General features: G+C 39.4%; 1 long non-coding RNA gene across 1 annotated transcript; it reads left to right on the forward strand.

The window, feature by feature from the left end:
• The first annotated feature begins 1,264 nt into the window (after positions 1–1,264).
• LOC131013241 (uncharacterized) lies at positions 1,265–2,946 on the forward strand. Its single transcript, XR_009097602.1, has 5 exons — positions 1,265–1,288; positions 1,380–1,544; positions 1,829–1,953; positions 2,307–2,380; positions 2,729–2,946. It is a non-coding gene; the product is annotated as an uncharacterized LOC131013241 (long non-coding RNA).
• The last annotated feature ends 14,355 nt before the right edge of the window (positions 2,947–17,301 follow it).

Raw genomic sequence — 17,301 nt, forward strand, 5'->3', positions numbered from 1 at the left:
AACCCAGTGATATCACCGTGGTTCCGGTTCGATGTGCCATCGTGCCGTCGGCTTGGGTTCCACAGATTGTGTTTTGCTTCAAAGGAAATCAGTAAGGGCTGTCGTCGACGCTGGGTCCTGAAACGGTGAGGTTCGCCGTTCTAACTTGATGGGAACAGGGCAGTCGGGCTTCCTAAGAGCTAAGTCTTACTCTTGTCTCATTTCTTATCCATTGTGATATAGTATCAATGTAAGCATGTTGACTTCTTTGAGTAAGAAAATATCAGAACTTAACATCTATCAGTGTATGTCGTGGCTAAAATCTTAGAGGTTGGGATCTCGCTTGGGTACTTGTATCAGATATTATTATGAGTCTCGCTTAGTTGAATCTCTTCGTAAGTCAGATACATGTCAAAATCTTAGAGGGATTAGCTTACATTAGTGGCAAGACCGGTCATGCTTTAGACCAGAATCCGTTTGTTCTGATTGTTGGAAGATGTGTAGATTGCATTTTGTATTAGATGCTAACAGGCGTGCTCACTTATATCCGAGAACTGAGGAGGCTCTTGATATAATTTCCTTTGGTTTCATTTTTCTTCTTCAGGTAGTTCATACTCAAGCAAAGGTGACAGCAGACCAGGAATGAAACTTGACCACCAACTTGAAGAAAAGTAAAGTGACATGTTCTTCAGAAGGAATGACTGCTGAATATATTTAATAGGAATCAAGTTTCAGGCTGCAAAGCGCCAGGGAGATGTTATTCACTACTCTTGGCTCCTTGAATGTTGTATGCAAAAGCAGCTTCTCCCTTTACAGCCAAAGTCAGTCATTGACTCACAGTATAGCAATTTTGGCTCTCTTTCTGTCTCTTTTGGATTATTGCCTTGATTTTCTAACTGGCCGTTCTCTTGTCCTTGAAGGTACTTTCTTTTTCTATCTGAGGCAACTAAGAAAAAGCTGGAAAAAGAAGTTGACGAGTTTTCGGACTCCTACTATTTGGATTTAAATGTGACAGAACTGGAACATGTACAGAAATTTTGTTATACGTGTTCAATTTTAAGAGAAGGTTAGCTTTTATTGCTTCGTGGGAATTCGGAGATCACGATCCAGTGTATCGAACATGACTGTTTAAGCCAGTTTTTCATATTCATTTTGGTTTGTTGTTGCTTTGCAGATATTAAACAACATTGACAAGATTGAAGATTCTAAAGCAAAAGAGTACTGCAAGAAATTCTGTCCCATGGAGGAGTGGGTCCACTTTCATGGTTGTCGTGTTTACTTCCACCTACCCACTACCCAGGCAATCTTTGTAAGATATATGAGATTTATTATTTGATTGAAAGTAAGTTGATCCTGGTATGAATATGAGGCATTTATATTAATTTTTGTTTGGTACTTAGAAAATACCGAAACTGGGAAGTTCCATTTGAACTTGCTATTAGAAGGATGAAGATTGAAATCTGCATTGGTGGTGGCAGTATAGCAGACACTCTTTCTCATGCTATTCATTTGGTGATTGTGTCTATTCCAGAACTTGGTTACGACTTTGATACACTTTTGAATAGGTGAGCTATCCCATGAAAAGCAACTTTATTTTAACAGTTTCTGGTAAAATATAATCTGGCTGCAGAAATGAAGTATATCACACTTTTGGAAACGAGTGGTGCTGGAAAATCGTGAGTCTTACAGTTCTATCTCATATTCCTCTTCCTCTTGTCATTACTTAAGTTCATCTTAATTAATTATGTAAATTTTTGCTATCAAACGAAGTTCACTAATAGATTATAGTTGTGTTTGATTTAGTCTAGTCAGCTTTAAATGTGCTGCGGCTGACTTGTGATTTGAACAGGACGCTGCTGCTGTGAGGGGGTAATCCGGATCTGAAGTGAAGGCTTCAGAATCGCAGAAAAGCTGGCGGCTACAATGGCTTGGAGGGTCGCTGCTCCTAATGGTAGCATTCCCTCTAATGACATGGTAAACATGTTTACCTTAACTAGTTTTTTGTTTGTCTACGACCTTCTCTGCAGTTAAATCTTGAAATCTGCTGAACTGTCTGGATCCGAATGAATTATTTCAGATTCTATTTGTAGTGTTCAGATAACATGCACTACTCATAATGAGGTTTCTCCTGTTTGAGATTAATTCTGCTCTGCATGTTATTCAGATTGGAAAAATATCAAAGAGATCAATGAGGTTTCTCCTGTTTGTCGTGCTATCATGTCATGATTTTGCTTGGTTGTGTAGTCTTGCTCCATTTCCTAAAGTGTACATTTTCAGGGCTATCTGTTAACATTAGTTTGAGCTTTTTTTTTTATTTTCTGTTGTAGGAGAGAAATGGGGAAGGTAGACCTCATGACTCAGAACCTCCTACCCCCCATGCACTCATGAAAATGGGTTCAAGGTTAGCCAGTTGCTTTATTTTGACTCATGCACAGAATTAAGCTTTGTATATTTTATTTTTTTCAATAAGGTTGATCTTTTATAATTGTATGTGTTTTGAACTGAGAGCTGTTGCTTAGCGATGACACTTGTTCCTGAAATCTAGACATACATGTGAAGACAACCGGGCATAATTGAGATGATGGGTTGGATAATAATTTGTCCATAGCATAAGATGATATACAAAGGGCAATAATCATGCTTTGGTTTCATTATTATCTTGTGCATAATAATTTGTCCAGTAGCTTAGTGCAACTTAGACATTCCTGCTTTGGCTTCATTACTATCTTTCGCCATGTGCCGAGTGCAGGTTGACAGCATACTTGGCGCCCGTGGCGATGCTTTTGAGCATGAGGCAACTAGAAGAATGCATAATGAATTTATGGTAGCTTGGGATGGCTTGAGGTCAAAAGACAACCGGAGAATCATAGCAGGTTGATTAACTAGTTCTTGAGGACTTGGTGCTAGAAACATTGTATGATAGATTTTTGTTTTAGCTATAAGGTAGTTGGTATTTTCAATTTTGAATCGGAATATGCAATGATGATGTATACTTGATATTTGGTTCATTTGTATAATAATGTATGAATATTTTGGATGATATATAATATTGTTATTGTTGATTTTATCATTTTGTCGTTTTATAAAAATTGCAAAATTTAAAAATATACTACAATTATAAAAAGTGCAAAAAACTGTTATAAAAGGTGTAAAAAATCGTTATGTATTCTAATCAAAGATAACGGTTAAAATCGTTATAAAAACTGCAAAAATCGTTATAAAAAGTGCAAAAAAGCGTTATAAAAAGTGCAAAAAACCGTTATGTATTCTATCAAAGATAACGGTTAAAACCGTTATAAAAAGTGCAAAAAACTGTTAACTATGATAAAAAAAAATAAAAAAAATTAATACATAACGGAAAAATCTTAATACATAACGGTGAAAAACCGTTATGTATTATATCAAAGACAACGGTTAAAACCGTTATAAAAAGTGCAAAAAACTGTTAACTATGATAAAAAAATATAAAAAAAGATTAATACATAACGGAAAAATCTTAATACATAACGGTGAAAAACCGTTATGTATAACCTTTATAGATAACGGATGCGTAGTGTTATGTATGACGCATCGTACTGTTATCTATGCTACTATAGATAACGGTTTTGAAACCGTTATGTATGACCTATAGAATAGATAACACCACTATACACAACGGTTTTTTTGCTCATAGATAACGGATAAAATCCGTTATCTATGAGCGTTTTTCTAGTAGTGCTGGTCTTCACCGGACCCTTCCACTGGACCTCAACATCTCTCCGACGTCAAAGTTTGCTCTACCCTCACTTGTATCCAGCGAAGCGAGCGTCTTCCATTCTCATGCCTGGCGCCAAGAAGCTTCATCGCTTCTGGAGGAGATATTCCGTATCGCATATGTTGTGCTCCTCCCTGGCTTGCAACACACAACGAGACCTCTCTCGTTGTTGGTCGGCATCTTCAGCCGCACCTAGTCTATTCTTCACAGACCCAGGGTCGGCGAATCGACGGTGTTAGTCTTCCCAGCTGCCACCGCATCGATTCTTCCTTCTCACGCCCATTCTATTCTCCTTTCTTTCTTTCCAATTCACTAACCTGATCTTCACCTCATAAGGCAGCCCTCTCCTTCTTCCAAGGCAGCCTTCTTCTATCTTCCGCCTTCTACGTTTTCTTGTCCTCCTCCACTTCTCCGTCTCCTCATCTACTCACCTCCCCACTGGCGTTCTCCTCTTCTGTATATCCGGACTCACTCTGTTCTCAAATCTTCTCACGAGCTTCTGAGACTAGGAGTTGGGTACCGTCTGATCATAGCCTCCATCGTCAGCTCTCTTTTTGATGTTGCCAAAAAGGGGGAAAGTTGGGAAAGTCAGAGTCAGTGAGCAACCTTTCATTTGGTTGCTCCTGTCCCTATTTCTTGACTGATGATGGAACAGCAAAAGGATCACCAGAAGTTATAAGGATGACGTTCCAGTAGAGACCTCAATTCAATGGAACACAAGTGAGAGTGGAACAAGCTTAGGAACATGAAGACACGAAGACAGAAGATGAAGATCAAGAAGTTCAAGGCGCAGCCAAGCAGACTGCTGGAGTCCATGGGTTTCTCATGTTGTTTTTGTTTTTCTTTTTACTCTAATGTAAGTCTTGCTCTGTACCTCGACTGATGGCTTATCAGTCCTTATTAATGAAATGAACTTCTTATTGATCTCAACCTGAAGACAATGACTCTTTGTCCAGGCTCTGATTATGGTTTTTCTGTCTTCTTTATGTTCTGTTTTAGAACTGTTTTCGTTCTTGCTCTAAGTACAAGTTTTTAGCTTCTATTGTTAAGGGAGAACTGTTTTCACCCCATGTTTAGAACTTGTACTGAGAGTTCAGTCTTTTTGCTGTCTAGAACTGCTGTGTGGTTTTGGCATCATCAAAAAGGGAGAAATTGTTGGGAACCTTGAGAAATATCCTAACCCTTGTTTTGATGATACCAAAATTCATAGGACTTAAATGTAATAGACTAGAATCATTTTGAACTCAAGTGTTAGAGTTTGTTTCTAGTTTAGCTTGCGGTGTCGAAGACTGAAGACTGAAGACTGAAGAACGAAGACTGAAGACTGAAGACTGTAGATACCAACTGAAGTATCAGTTGAAGAATCAGTTGAAGACTGATTATTTAATGCGCGCAATGGACTGATACTAAAGTCAAGTATCAATTGAACATTCCTCCTAGGACTGATCTTCCAACGTTCAGAGGAAGCCACGTACGCACAAGTACAGCCGCATTAAATGCAGAGATCTCAGAATATCTTATCTCTGCAGAGGTCATTCCTATCTGGTGGTAACTTTTCAGAGACGTCACATCTCCTGTCCATCAAAGAGAGCCGTTTCCACACAGACAAGGAACCTCGAAGATTGAAGCCTCAGCCCAAATTCGAATTGCTCTCCAACGGAAGAAATCTTGAGGATGATTTACGCCAACGGATCTATTCAAGAGTTCTCCTACAAATAGCGCTCGAGGATTACTTCAACCTTCACCGATTCAACGACATAAGCTGAAGCTCTGCCAAAATTGCTACTCAGCCTAAAGCTTAACCTCCCCAAAGCTTGAATCGAAGAAAAGAATTCCAAAGCCAAAATCAGTTACTGCTGATTACATGCATTCTCTTAGACCTTAGGCACATATCTGTTTACCCAGAAGCCAAAGGTCAAACTTGCTTCAAAGAACTTGTTCTTTATAAGTATAGTTGGCACTCGTTCAAACCTCCCCCCCATAAGAGTGTTTGAGTGGTTCGGAGTTCAGGAAGGTACTCTGAACTCTGAGTGAAAAGTCTGAGCACGAGGTGTGCTTAGCAGGGAAATCCTACCCGAGGTTGTGTGGGTGCTGAAGAAGGGTTTTCTTCAGTTCACGGTTGTGTGCACCAGGCAAGCATGTGGGTACGGTTTGCAGTGCACCAGTGAAGCACTTGCGGAGTGGATTGTTGGTCTGATCAACCAACCGTGGATGTAGGAAAGAGTTTTTCCGAACCACGTAAAAGTCTCTATGTTATTTACAGCTTTCAGTTTTACATTCTTACTTGTGCTATATTAATTGATAAAACTGAACACTGACTAACAGCAAAGAGAAACCTTAATCCAACAACCTGCTCCACCGAGGCTATTACGAAACTAAGTTTAATTTCTACTGCGTATGATATCGATCTGACTGAACTATCCTCTGATAGTCAGGAAGAGTGATATCATCTCTATTTTAGCAAACACGACTGAAGCTCTTACTTGCATCAGTTAAGTTCCAGCAACTTAACTGATAATTACTGAAGAGCTTTCAGTATCAGTCGTCAACCCTGTTGGTCAAAACTGATTTCAGTAAAACATGAGTCCTTGTTTGCGTGCAAAAGTTTCATTTTGATCTCTGACTGAGATCCCTCTGATTGAGGTTAGTAGATTAAGTTAAAAATAGCCTATAGGTGTATTCTCCCCCCCCATACACCTATTCGAGACCCTCAGGACCTAACATCTTAGAAAAAAAAAATTGTCATGATTATACGATTTTCTCTATTCTCTAATTTTATTCATCTTAAGTCCTTATTTTAATTAGTTTTATCCATATATTCTCCAATCCCACATCGAATTTATAGTAGTCTATGCCTACTAGAAAGCATATATAAAATGATTAGATATAATGTGTATTTTACCATTCTTCGAGTATTTTGCACCTCCAATTAAATTTGATCAATTAATTATTAGTTGACTAAATAAATAGTTTTATTTTTACTGAAAAAATTATTTTGACCAATTATTAAGGTGTCAATACTAATTAGCTAAGTAAATGACTTAATTTTAATTATAAATATTTAATTTCACAAAATTGTCAAGTTGGCTTAACTTGAAGAAATATAGAATTGCATTTCTCCATATGCTAAATATTTGAGCAAATAATTAGAAGAAAATCTTTGACGGATTATTAGAATTATGAAATATAAACTTTTAAACTTATACTATATGATAAAATCGATGTACTTCTCTTAGAAAAAAATTAACATGTATGATTATACGATTTTCTCTATTCCCTGTTTTTATCTATCTTAAATTCTCATTTTAATAATTTTTATCCATATATTCTCTAATCTCACATCGAATTTATAGTAGTCTATGACTACTGGAGAACATATATAAAAGGATTAGATATAATATGTATTTTCTCATCCCTCAATTATTTTGCACCTCCAATTAAATTTGGTCAATTAATTAGCTGGTCAAATAAATAATTTTATTTTTATTGAAAAAATTATTTTGACCAATTATTAAGATGTCAATACTAATTAGCTAAGTAAATGATTTAATTTTAATTACGAAATCTTTAATTTCATAAAATTATCAAGTTGGCGTAACTTGAAGAAATGTAGAATTGTATTTCTCCACATGCTAAATATTTGAGCAAATAAATAGAAGAAAATATTTTCCAGATTTTTAGAAATTTTTAGTTTAAAATTTTAAACTTATATAAGATAAAATAGATGTGATCCTCTTTGAAAAAATTGTCATGGATGATTGTACGATTTTCTTTATTCTCTATTTTAATCATTTTTATCCATATTTTCTTCAATTAATCCTATATCTAATTTATAGTAGTCTATGACTACTTATAGTCATTAAAATGCGGCTATATTAAAAGAGAAAAGAAAAAAGAAAACTAACACCCTTGTGAGCACAGGAACGCAGACTAAGGGCCGAGCCTCATTAAAACCTATCGCGGGAAAACTCAATGGGAAAGACCCAAGATAGGAAAAAGAGTGTTCATCTAAGCAGAACACGCAAAAGAAAAAAGGCAAGAGAGTGGAAAGAGCACCTTCGGAAACTCCGGCCTAACCAACGTCCCCAAGAAGCTCCGGCTCTCAGACACCCCCAGACAAAACTGTAAGCCAAAGGAAAAAACAAACAAAAGGCAAGAAAAATGAAAACCAGGCAAAACAAAATCCAAAGAGTAAAGAACACGACGCCGGTAAAAGGAAGGAAAGACCTTCTTTTAACCGTGGAGCAACCAACGGAGCCCAACCCTCTACACCCCGGCGACAAGCTCACCCGAACACTGTAGAAAAGGTCCAAAAGACCCTCCAACCACAAGCCCCAATAAACCCAACCTATACTACACAAACTTGGCTGCTGTCGGAAACAACAGCCACACACGCTGAAAAAAGGCCCACGAATGAAGAGCCAAACCACGCCGGAATTCACGTCTAAAAGACCAGACACCACCAGTGAAGGTTGCACACGAGCCAAGTGTGTAGATAACACCAGCCAGCCACGCCAAAAATCCGCAGCAAGAAAACCAGAAATATGCATCATATACCCACAACCAAAGTGCGACGTTGGACTCCAACCACGAAACCTGTTCATCCAGCCAAAATAATACGCAAGCCAAGGACTTACGAGACGAAACCCACCCACCATGCATCTAGGAAAGAACACCAGCCAAAACGAGCTACACCCGAGCGCGCGAGATCTATAGTACTCCATGAGAATAAGAGACACGAACATGATTGTGAGAAGCCATATCAATCATCATCGCTTTTTTGATAGCCTCGATTTCATGAGGCCACCACCCATCGTACACAATCTCACTAGCCATAATATCAGCTGGCTGAGTGCCTTCACGATAAATATGTGAAACCTACAGCTGAAAATCCCGAAGCAACAAAATAATATTATTCCAGGAAGCAACGAAGTGCCACAACACCAAATTAGACTTCGAATTAAGTTGGGTAACGATATAAGTTGAATCTGACTCCACCGAAAGCTTTCGCCAACCCTGCTTGTAGGCGATTTGAATAACAAGAATAACAGCCAGAAGTTCAGCCTCAAAGGCGAAACCCCTACCACCATCATAATGAAAGTAACCGCGGACCTAACCCCAATGATCATGAAAAAGACCTCCAGCAACAATCAAAACCGGTGCACCTAAAGCCGCACCATCAGTGTTGACCTTCATCCATTGCAGAATAGGAGGCCACTAGTGCAAATTAATTAAATTTGGAGGGGGAGCCGACCTGGTAGCCACCCTAATACCGCGAAGAATTAAATAGTCGGACCAAGTATTTTGCATGTAGCCAATCTTGCTAAAATTAGCATCAATATCCTTAAAAGAACAACGAATGCAATGAATCATCTATCGCCGATTGAAAGCTTTACTCTTGAAATTACATTCATTCCTTTGATTCCATATCGTCCAAATAAGAGTGATAATCCCAGCTTTCCAATAAGTAAGAATTTGAGAGCTCGGTTTATGGTTCCACGCCGCAACTAGGAAGCTATGAATATTCATAGAGTAATCGACAAAATTAAATCGATTCAAGAATTCAGTCCAGACCTGCTTAATCTCATTATATTGCCAAAAGATATGCTCAATAGATTCACCATCCCTGTAGCAAAACAGCAGTAATTAGGCATAATCAAACATTGCTTGGTAAGACAATCAAAAGTGGGCAGACAATTGTGAATCAATCACCAACAAACGAGAGAACGTCGAGTGGGGATATAACGCTCCCAAATCCAAGAGCCCCAATGAACCACCGGATAATGGTGACAAATTACTAGCAAAAGCCAGAACCGCAATAACTTTTCCATTAACAGAAGGCTTCTAGAAATGACTATCCGAGGTATTCCTAATGGGAAGAAGCAGAATATCGCAAACAATCTCTAGGTAGACATTAACAAAATCCTGAGTAAAATGCCAAACCCCATCATAAAATTTCAGGTCCGTAGGGTCTCGAATAGGTGTATTAGGGGGGGGGGGGGGAAATACACCTATAGGCTATTTTCGATCTTTACAAGAGATCAAAACAAAACTTCAAACACAAACTCAAACACTTGTTTACTGAAAAGAGTTTTGACCAAAACAGGGTTGACGACTGATACTGAATACTCTTCAGTAAGGAGTTATCAGTTAAGTCAAAAGACCTTAACTGATGCACGTAAGGCTTCAGTCGAGTTTGATAAACAGAGATGTTATGAATCTTACTGATTATCAGAGGATAGATCAGTTAGACTGATAACACACGCAGCGGAAAACTTTTGTTTCGCAATAGCCTGTGAGTTGAGCACGTTGTTAGTATTTAAGTTTCTCTTTGCTATTAATTAATTTTCAGTTAACGAAAGGAAGAACACAAGTAAGAAAGTAAATACTGAAAGCTGTAAATAACACAGAGATTTTTACGTGGTTCGGAAAACACTTCCTACATCTACGGTCGGTTGATCAGACTAACAACTTCACTGGGCGAGTGCTGTTAGGTCCGGAGGGTCTCGAATAGGTGTATGGGAGGGAGGGGGAATACACCTATAGGTTATTTTTGAAATATCAAGACAGAGATCAAAACGAAACTTTGAACACAAACTCAGACACCTGTTTACTGAAAGAAATTTTGACCAAAACAGGGTTGACGACCAATACTGAATACTCTTCAGTAAGGAGTTATCAGTTAAGGCAAAAGAACTTAACTGATGCACGTTAAGCTTCAATCGAGTTTGATAAACAGAGATGTTGTAAATCTTACTGACTATCAGATGATAGATCAGTCAGACTGATAACACACGCAGCGGAAAACTTTTATTTCGAAATAACCTGTGAGTTGAGCACGTTGTTAGTTTCAAGTTTCTCTTTGCAATTAATCAGTTTTCAGTTTACAAGAGGAAGAACACAATTAAGAACGTAAGTACTGAAAGCTGTAAATAACACAGAGATTTTTACGTGGTTCAGAAAACACATCCTGCATCCACGGTCGGTTGATCAAACCAACAACTTCACTCTGCAAGTGCTTACGGGTGCACTGCAAACCGACGCTCGTGCTTACGGGTGCACAGCAAACCGAAACGTGTGCTTGCGGGTGCACATAACCGAAACAACTGAAAATCCAATCTTCAGTACCAACACACCTTGTTGGATTTCTCACTCCTAGCACGCTCTGGTCACTAGGATCTCACAGAGACAGAGTACATTCCTGAACTCCTTTGCAACTCAAACACTCGATTCTTTCGGTCGAAGGGAGGTTTGAAAACTTGCCAACTAAACTTCAAAGAACAAGTTCTTTGGAGTTAGTTTGACCTAGGCTTTGGGTAAACAAGGTTTACCTAAGGTCTAAGATAATTTATGTAATCAGCAGTGACTGATTTTTGGCTTTAGGATTATCTTCTTCGATTCAACCTTTGGAAAGTTTGGGCTTTAGCTGAGAAACGATTTTGTCAGAGTTTCAGCTTATGTTGTTGAATCGGTGAAGATTAAAGTGATGCTAGAGTACTATTTATAGGAGAAGTCTTGAATAGATCCGTTGGCGGAGAAGGTCTTCAAGATTTCTTCCGTTAGAGAGTAATTTGAACTTGGGCTGAGGCTTCAATCTTCGAGGTTCCTTGTTTGGTGAGAACGGCCATCTTGAAGAGTAGGAGATGCGACATCTCTGAAAAGGCAATCACCAAAGAGGAGTGTCCTCTGCAGAGAAAGGATGATCCTGAGATCTCTGCATTTAATGCGGCTGTACTTCTGGATTATGTGGCTTCCTTTGAACGTTGGAGGTTCACTCCGAGGAAGAATGTTTAACTGATACTTGACTTTAGTATCAGTCCGCTGATTCCACGTGGCACGCATTACCTAATCAATCATAAACTGTTTCTTCGACTGATGCTTCAGTTGGGATCTTCAGTCTTCAGTCTTCAGTCTTCAGTCTTCATAGCAGCAAGCTAAACTAGAAAAAGAACTCTAACACTTGAGTTCGAGCAGTTCTAGTCTATTACAAAAGAAACCTATTGATTTTGGTATCATCAAAACAAGGAATAGGATATTTCATTAAGTTCCCAACAATTTTCCCCTTTTTGATGATGCCAAAACCACACATCAGTTCTGAGAAAGAAAAATACTGAACTCAGAGCACAAGTTCTAAAACAGGGTGAATACAATTCCCCCTTAACAATAGAACCTTAAAACTTGTACTTAGAGAAAGAACACAACAGTTCAAAACAGAACGAGAACAAGACAAAAAAAATATTAATCAGAGCCTGGACAAAAAGTCATTGTCTTCAGGTTGAGATCAAAAGAAGTTATTTTCATTAAAGAAAGATTGATGAGACATCAGTCGAGGTACAGGGCAAGACATACAAGGGAGCAAAAACAATAAAGAAAACACATGGGAAACCCATGGACTCCAGCAGTCTGCTTGTCTGCGCCTTGAACTTCTTGATCTTCATCTTCAGTCTTCATGTTCCTAAACTTGTTCCACTCACACTTAGTTTCCGTTGACTTGAGGTCTTCCTGGCTAACCTTCCTCATGATCATCTTGATGATCATTTTGCTTAATTTAGCTTCAGTCTTTTGAGAGGGTCTTTCTCTAAGTTCTTTCCCCCTTTTTGGCAACATCAAAAAGGAAGAATTGACTGAATGAGGAAGCGAGAATCGTGCGAGGGTTGAGGAAGCTCGCAGGAGGATCTAGAAAAAGATGCTGGAGGTGTGATGGAGGTGGAGAATATGAAGGTTTAGAAGAAGAAAGTGAAAGATGGAGGTGAGAGGTGAATGGAGGGGAGACGAAGAAAGAGACAGAGGTTAGTTTGCATGGCTCTCTGAGATGGAAGAGGAAGAGCAGCAATCATGCAAACCGAAGGAGGTTGAGGAGAGGGTTTTTGAAAGAGAGAAAGGGGACTAGGTTAGGAAGTGTGTGGGAAAGGAAGATCGAATCAGTGACAGTCGTGAGGACAGCCACTGTCGATGTTGCGCCGACTGACAACGAGCTCCTGCTCATTATTGTTGCACCATATGGAAGCTTCACAAAAAGATGTAAGGCTCGCTTGAAAACCAGGTGAAGTCCGTATTTTTTAGACAGGTACTTCAAACCGTATGGGCCGGGCATGAGGATGGAAGACACCCGCGTCGCTGGATATAAGTGAAAGTAGAGACAAGTTTGACGTCGGAGAGACGTTGAGATCCAGTGGAAGGGTCCGGTGAAGACCAAATATGTGAGCGTCATTCTCCCAATCCATGACTTCGCAGTCATTGATTTCTCCTTTGTCGGAACAATATTTTTCTCTGCAACTTTTTGAAAGATTTGAAATTTTTCTCACAGTGAAGGCTGTGGAGAGTTGTTAGTTGATGCAGAAAAATAATTTAAGACATCAAGGTATAAATAGACAATTTTACCAAGAAGGAAGATGAAAAAGTTTTTCGAAAATTGTGCCTAAAATGTTTTTGAAGGAAAATTTCACGTCCGCCGTCACTGCAGGGGACGGAAGCTTCAAAAGGTGAGAAGGATCATTGCTTTTTGTCAAATCAATGAGATTCTCAAGAAATTTTATTCCAGAGGCAAGAGGTTTGAAAGATTTTTAGAAAAAATCAGGACAAGTTAAATCAAAATCAAATCTTCTTAAAAGCACTTGTCATTCACGGATATTTCATTTTCCAACAATCAATTAAAGATTTTTTAGACAAACTGATCAGTTAGAGAGAGCTTTTGAAAATAGACAAGAGACTCATAACTGAATTAACTGATTTTCAAAGTGTAAGTTGAAGATACTTACTGGTCAACTGATCATTGTAGTCAGTCAATACCACTGATTTTGGATGACTTATCAGAATAAGTTCTCTTCAGATAAAGACTTGTGTTCATTGCTTTCCACGTCAACAGTTGTAGAGCACCAGTTCGTTGACCACCAGTCATCGTGACTGTTGCAGAGATCTTCAAACACAGCGTCACTCTTCTGGGTTGATAAGGCCGATCCTTCCACACAAATCGTTGAACCTTTCTTCAGGAAGAGCTTTGGTCAGCAAATCTGCTCTCTGAACTGTGGTTGGAATCCATTCAACGGAGATATTCTTCTTTTCGATGTGATCACGAATGAAGTAATGTTGAATAGCAATATGCTTGACTCTGGTGTGATGAACTGGATTATGTGAGATTGCAATAGCACTGGAGCTGTCGCAATAGATTGGGACTTCCTTCTCTTCGATCCCATAGTCCTTTAGTTGTTGGACTAACCATAGGAGTTGTGAACAACAGCTTTCCGCAGCAACATATTCAGCTTCAGTTGTGGAGGTGACGACTGAAGTCTGCTTCTTTGAAAATCATGAGATAAGCTTGTTGCCTAGGAATTAACAAGTTCTCGAAGTTGATTTGCGATCAATTTTGCATCCTGCAAAATCTGAGTCTGAATATCCGGTGAGCTTGAAGTCATCGTCAGTTGGGTACCACAATCCTAAGTTGGGTGTGCCTTTGAGATATCGCAAAATACATTTTGCAGCATCCATATGAGCTTCCTTTGGATATGACTGATATCTTGTACAAACCCCGACTGCATACGCGATATCTTGTCTGCTAGCAGTCAAATACAACAATTGCCCAATGATTTCTCTGTATTTGGTTGACGATACAGATTTTCCTTCTGATCCTGGATCTACTTTCCAGTTTGTGTTCATTGGAATCTTGACTGATTTCATGTGCTGAATACCGAACTTGGCGATCAGTTCCTTGGCGTACTTTGACTGGTTGATCAGTATTCCTTCGCTGGTCTACTTGACTTGTAGTCCAAGAAAGAAATTCATTTATCCCATCATGGACATCTGAAACTTATTAGTCATGATATCAGCAAACTTCTTGCACATGCGTTCGGATTTGGATCCGAAGATTATGTCATCGACATAAATCTGAACAAGTATGAGATCTTCTCCTTCTTTGAGAGTGAACAAGGTTCTGTCCACTGAACCTTTTCTTGAACCCTTGTTCTACAAGATACTCAGACAGAGTATCATACCATGCTCTTGGTGCTTGTTTCAAACCATAGAGCGCTTTCTTCAGCTTGTACACCTTTTCTGGTCCTGCAACCTCAAAGCCTGGAGGTTGTTCCACGTAGACTTTATCGGTGAGCACTCCATTGAGAAATGCGCTCTTCACATCCATTTGGTGTACCTTGAATCCTTTGTGAGCGGCAAAGGCTAAGAAGAGCCTGACTGCTTCCAATCTGGCAACTGGGGCAAAAGTCTCATCGTAGTCGATTCCTTCTTCTTGACAGTATCCTTTTGCTACTAGCCTTGATTTGTTCCTCACAACATTTCCTTCTTCATCTTTCTTGTCTTTGAAAATCCATTTCAAACCAATCACTTTTGTATCGTCTGGTCGATCCACAAGTTCCCAAACTGAATTCTGATTGAATTCATTGAGCTCTTCTTGCATTGCGATGACCCATTGAGTGGACTTCAGAGCTTCTTCAACGTCCTTGGGCTCTGTAGATGATAAGAAATAGTTGAAGTTCTTATCTTCGTTGATGCAGTTTTGGTTGATGTCAAAGTCGAGGTTGCACATTGATCTTCGAGTCTTTACATCGTCTGATGGTTCTCCAATGATGTTCTCCTTTGAATGGAGTTCAAACCATCTTCGATACTTCTTGATTTCTTCTGGCGATGGTGGAGGTTCATCAGTCAAAATGGTTCTGAATTGTTCTGCATTTTCTTGAGCAGGGGAGTGTCGAGCTGGTGTTGCTTTAGTAGGTTCAACTTGTTCTTCACCTAACGGAGTTTCCCCTTGACTGATGCCATTTGCAGTGGTTCCAGTCTGAGCTTCAGACCTTTGACTGATCTTCTGATACTGAAGTTTTTCAGTATCTTCTTCTTTTTCGGTTCCCCACACCAAGACTGTAGAAGGTTCGGTGTCCTACTTTTCAATTTTGGAAACTTCAGTGTTCTCAACACTTCTTTCAGTTTCCTGTTTCTTGAAATCATCAGTAGACTCATCAAAAACAACATGTGGTGTTTCTTCAACACAAAGAGTTTGAGAATTAAACACTCGATAGGCTTTGCTGGATCATTCAGTTCCAGAGTATCCAAGAAAGATTCCTGGATCAGCTTTGCTATCAAATGTGTTTAATCTCCTCTTGTCATTGTTGTGAATGAAACATTAGAAACCGAAAGCATGAAAATATAAGATTGAAGGCTTCCTGTTCTTCCATAGCTCGTGTGGAGTTTTCCCATGTCTTTGAGTGAGGAAGAAGCGATTCTGCGTGTAGCATGCGTTGTTGATTGCTTCGGTCCAAAACTTCAAAGGGAGTTTTGATTCGGCTAGCATCGTTCTTGCTGCTTCCTTCAAAGACATGTTTCTTCTTTCAGCTACTCCATTTTGTTGAGGAGTCCTTGCTGCAAAAGTTTGATGACTGATTCCTTGTTTCTCACAGTAGTCACGAATGACAACATTGAGAAATTCAGTCCCTCGATCTGATCTGATGCTGATGATGTTGACTTCATTTTCTACGCTTAGTCTTCTCAGCAGCTTTGGCAATTCCAACAGTGTCTCTATTTTGTTGTAGAGAAAGATAACCCAAGTATATCGTGAAAAATCATCCACGACAACTAAGGTATACTTCCTACCGTTGTAACTTCTGGGAGAGATTGGGCCAAACAGATCCATGTGAAGTAGTTGAAGTATTCTTCCAGAGGAATGTCCTGACTTTGACTTGAATGACGTCCTGGTTTGCTTTCCTCTTTGACATGCTTCACATTCTTGCTTCTTCTGGAACACAATAGAAGGTAAACCTTCTACCAGTTGATGTTTAGCAAGCTTGTTGATCGTCTTGAAGTTGAGGTGGTTGAGTCTCCTGTGCCACAGCCAGTTGAGCTCCGAGCTGCTTTTGCTGATGTGACATGTTTCTGGAGGACTGTCTTCCCATGAGACGACGTAGAGACTTCCTTGTCTGATCCCTCTCAGAACCACCTTCCTTTGATTGTTTCTGACAGTGAATTCATCCTTTTTGATCTTCACTGCAAAACCGCTGTCACAAAATTGACTCACAGACAACAAATTATGTTTTAGTCCAGGAACATAGCTAACATTACTGATACTGGCGTTACCCATGTCGAGTACACCATAGCCTTTTGTTTCTCCGATTGAGTTGTGTCCGAATGCAACTTTTGATCCAGCTTTCTCAACATATTGAGTTAGATATTTTTTGTAGCCCGTCATGTGCTTCGAATAGCCGCTATCCAGGTACCATGTTCTGATTGAGGCTTTAACTTCCTCCTTCTTTTTGTGTTTTCTATTTTTGACCTCTAAGCCGTTCATTCTGTTGTCGTAGCTGTTGTCGGCCATGCTTTTAGTTTCGTTGGCCATCAGGGCTTGGCTCTCATCACCTGAGCTGGTAGAGTTGAAGTTGGATGATTCTGATGCTTCTTCAGAAGATCTTGCATCGTCAGCAACCATCGCTTTCTTCTTCGCGTATTTGTGATCTTTCTTGGCTTTCAGCTCTTTGCGCTCAGACTGCGTCAGTTCAGGGCATTTAGTTCGGAAGTGCCCTTTCTTTTTGCATCCAAAGCATTCCATATCTTTCAAGTCGAAAGCAGTCGGT

The sequence above is a fragment of the Salvia miltiorrhiza genome, chromosome 2 (assembly GCF_028751815.1).
Source record: "Salvia miltiorrhiza cultivar Shanhuang (shh) chromosome 2, IMPLAD_Smil_shh, whole genome shotgun sequence".
Taxonomy (NCBI): Eukaryota; Viridiplantae; Streptophyta; class Magnoliopsida; order Lamiales; family Lamiaceae; genus Salvia; species Salvia miltiorrhiza.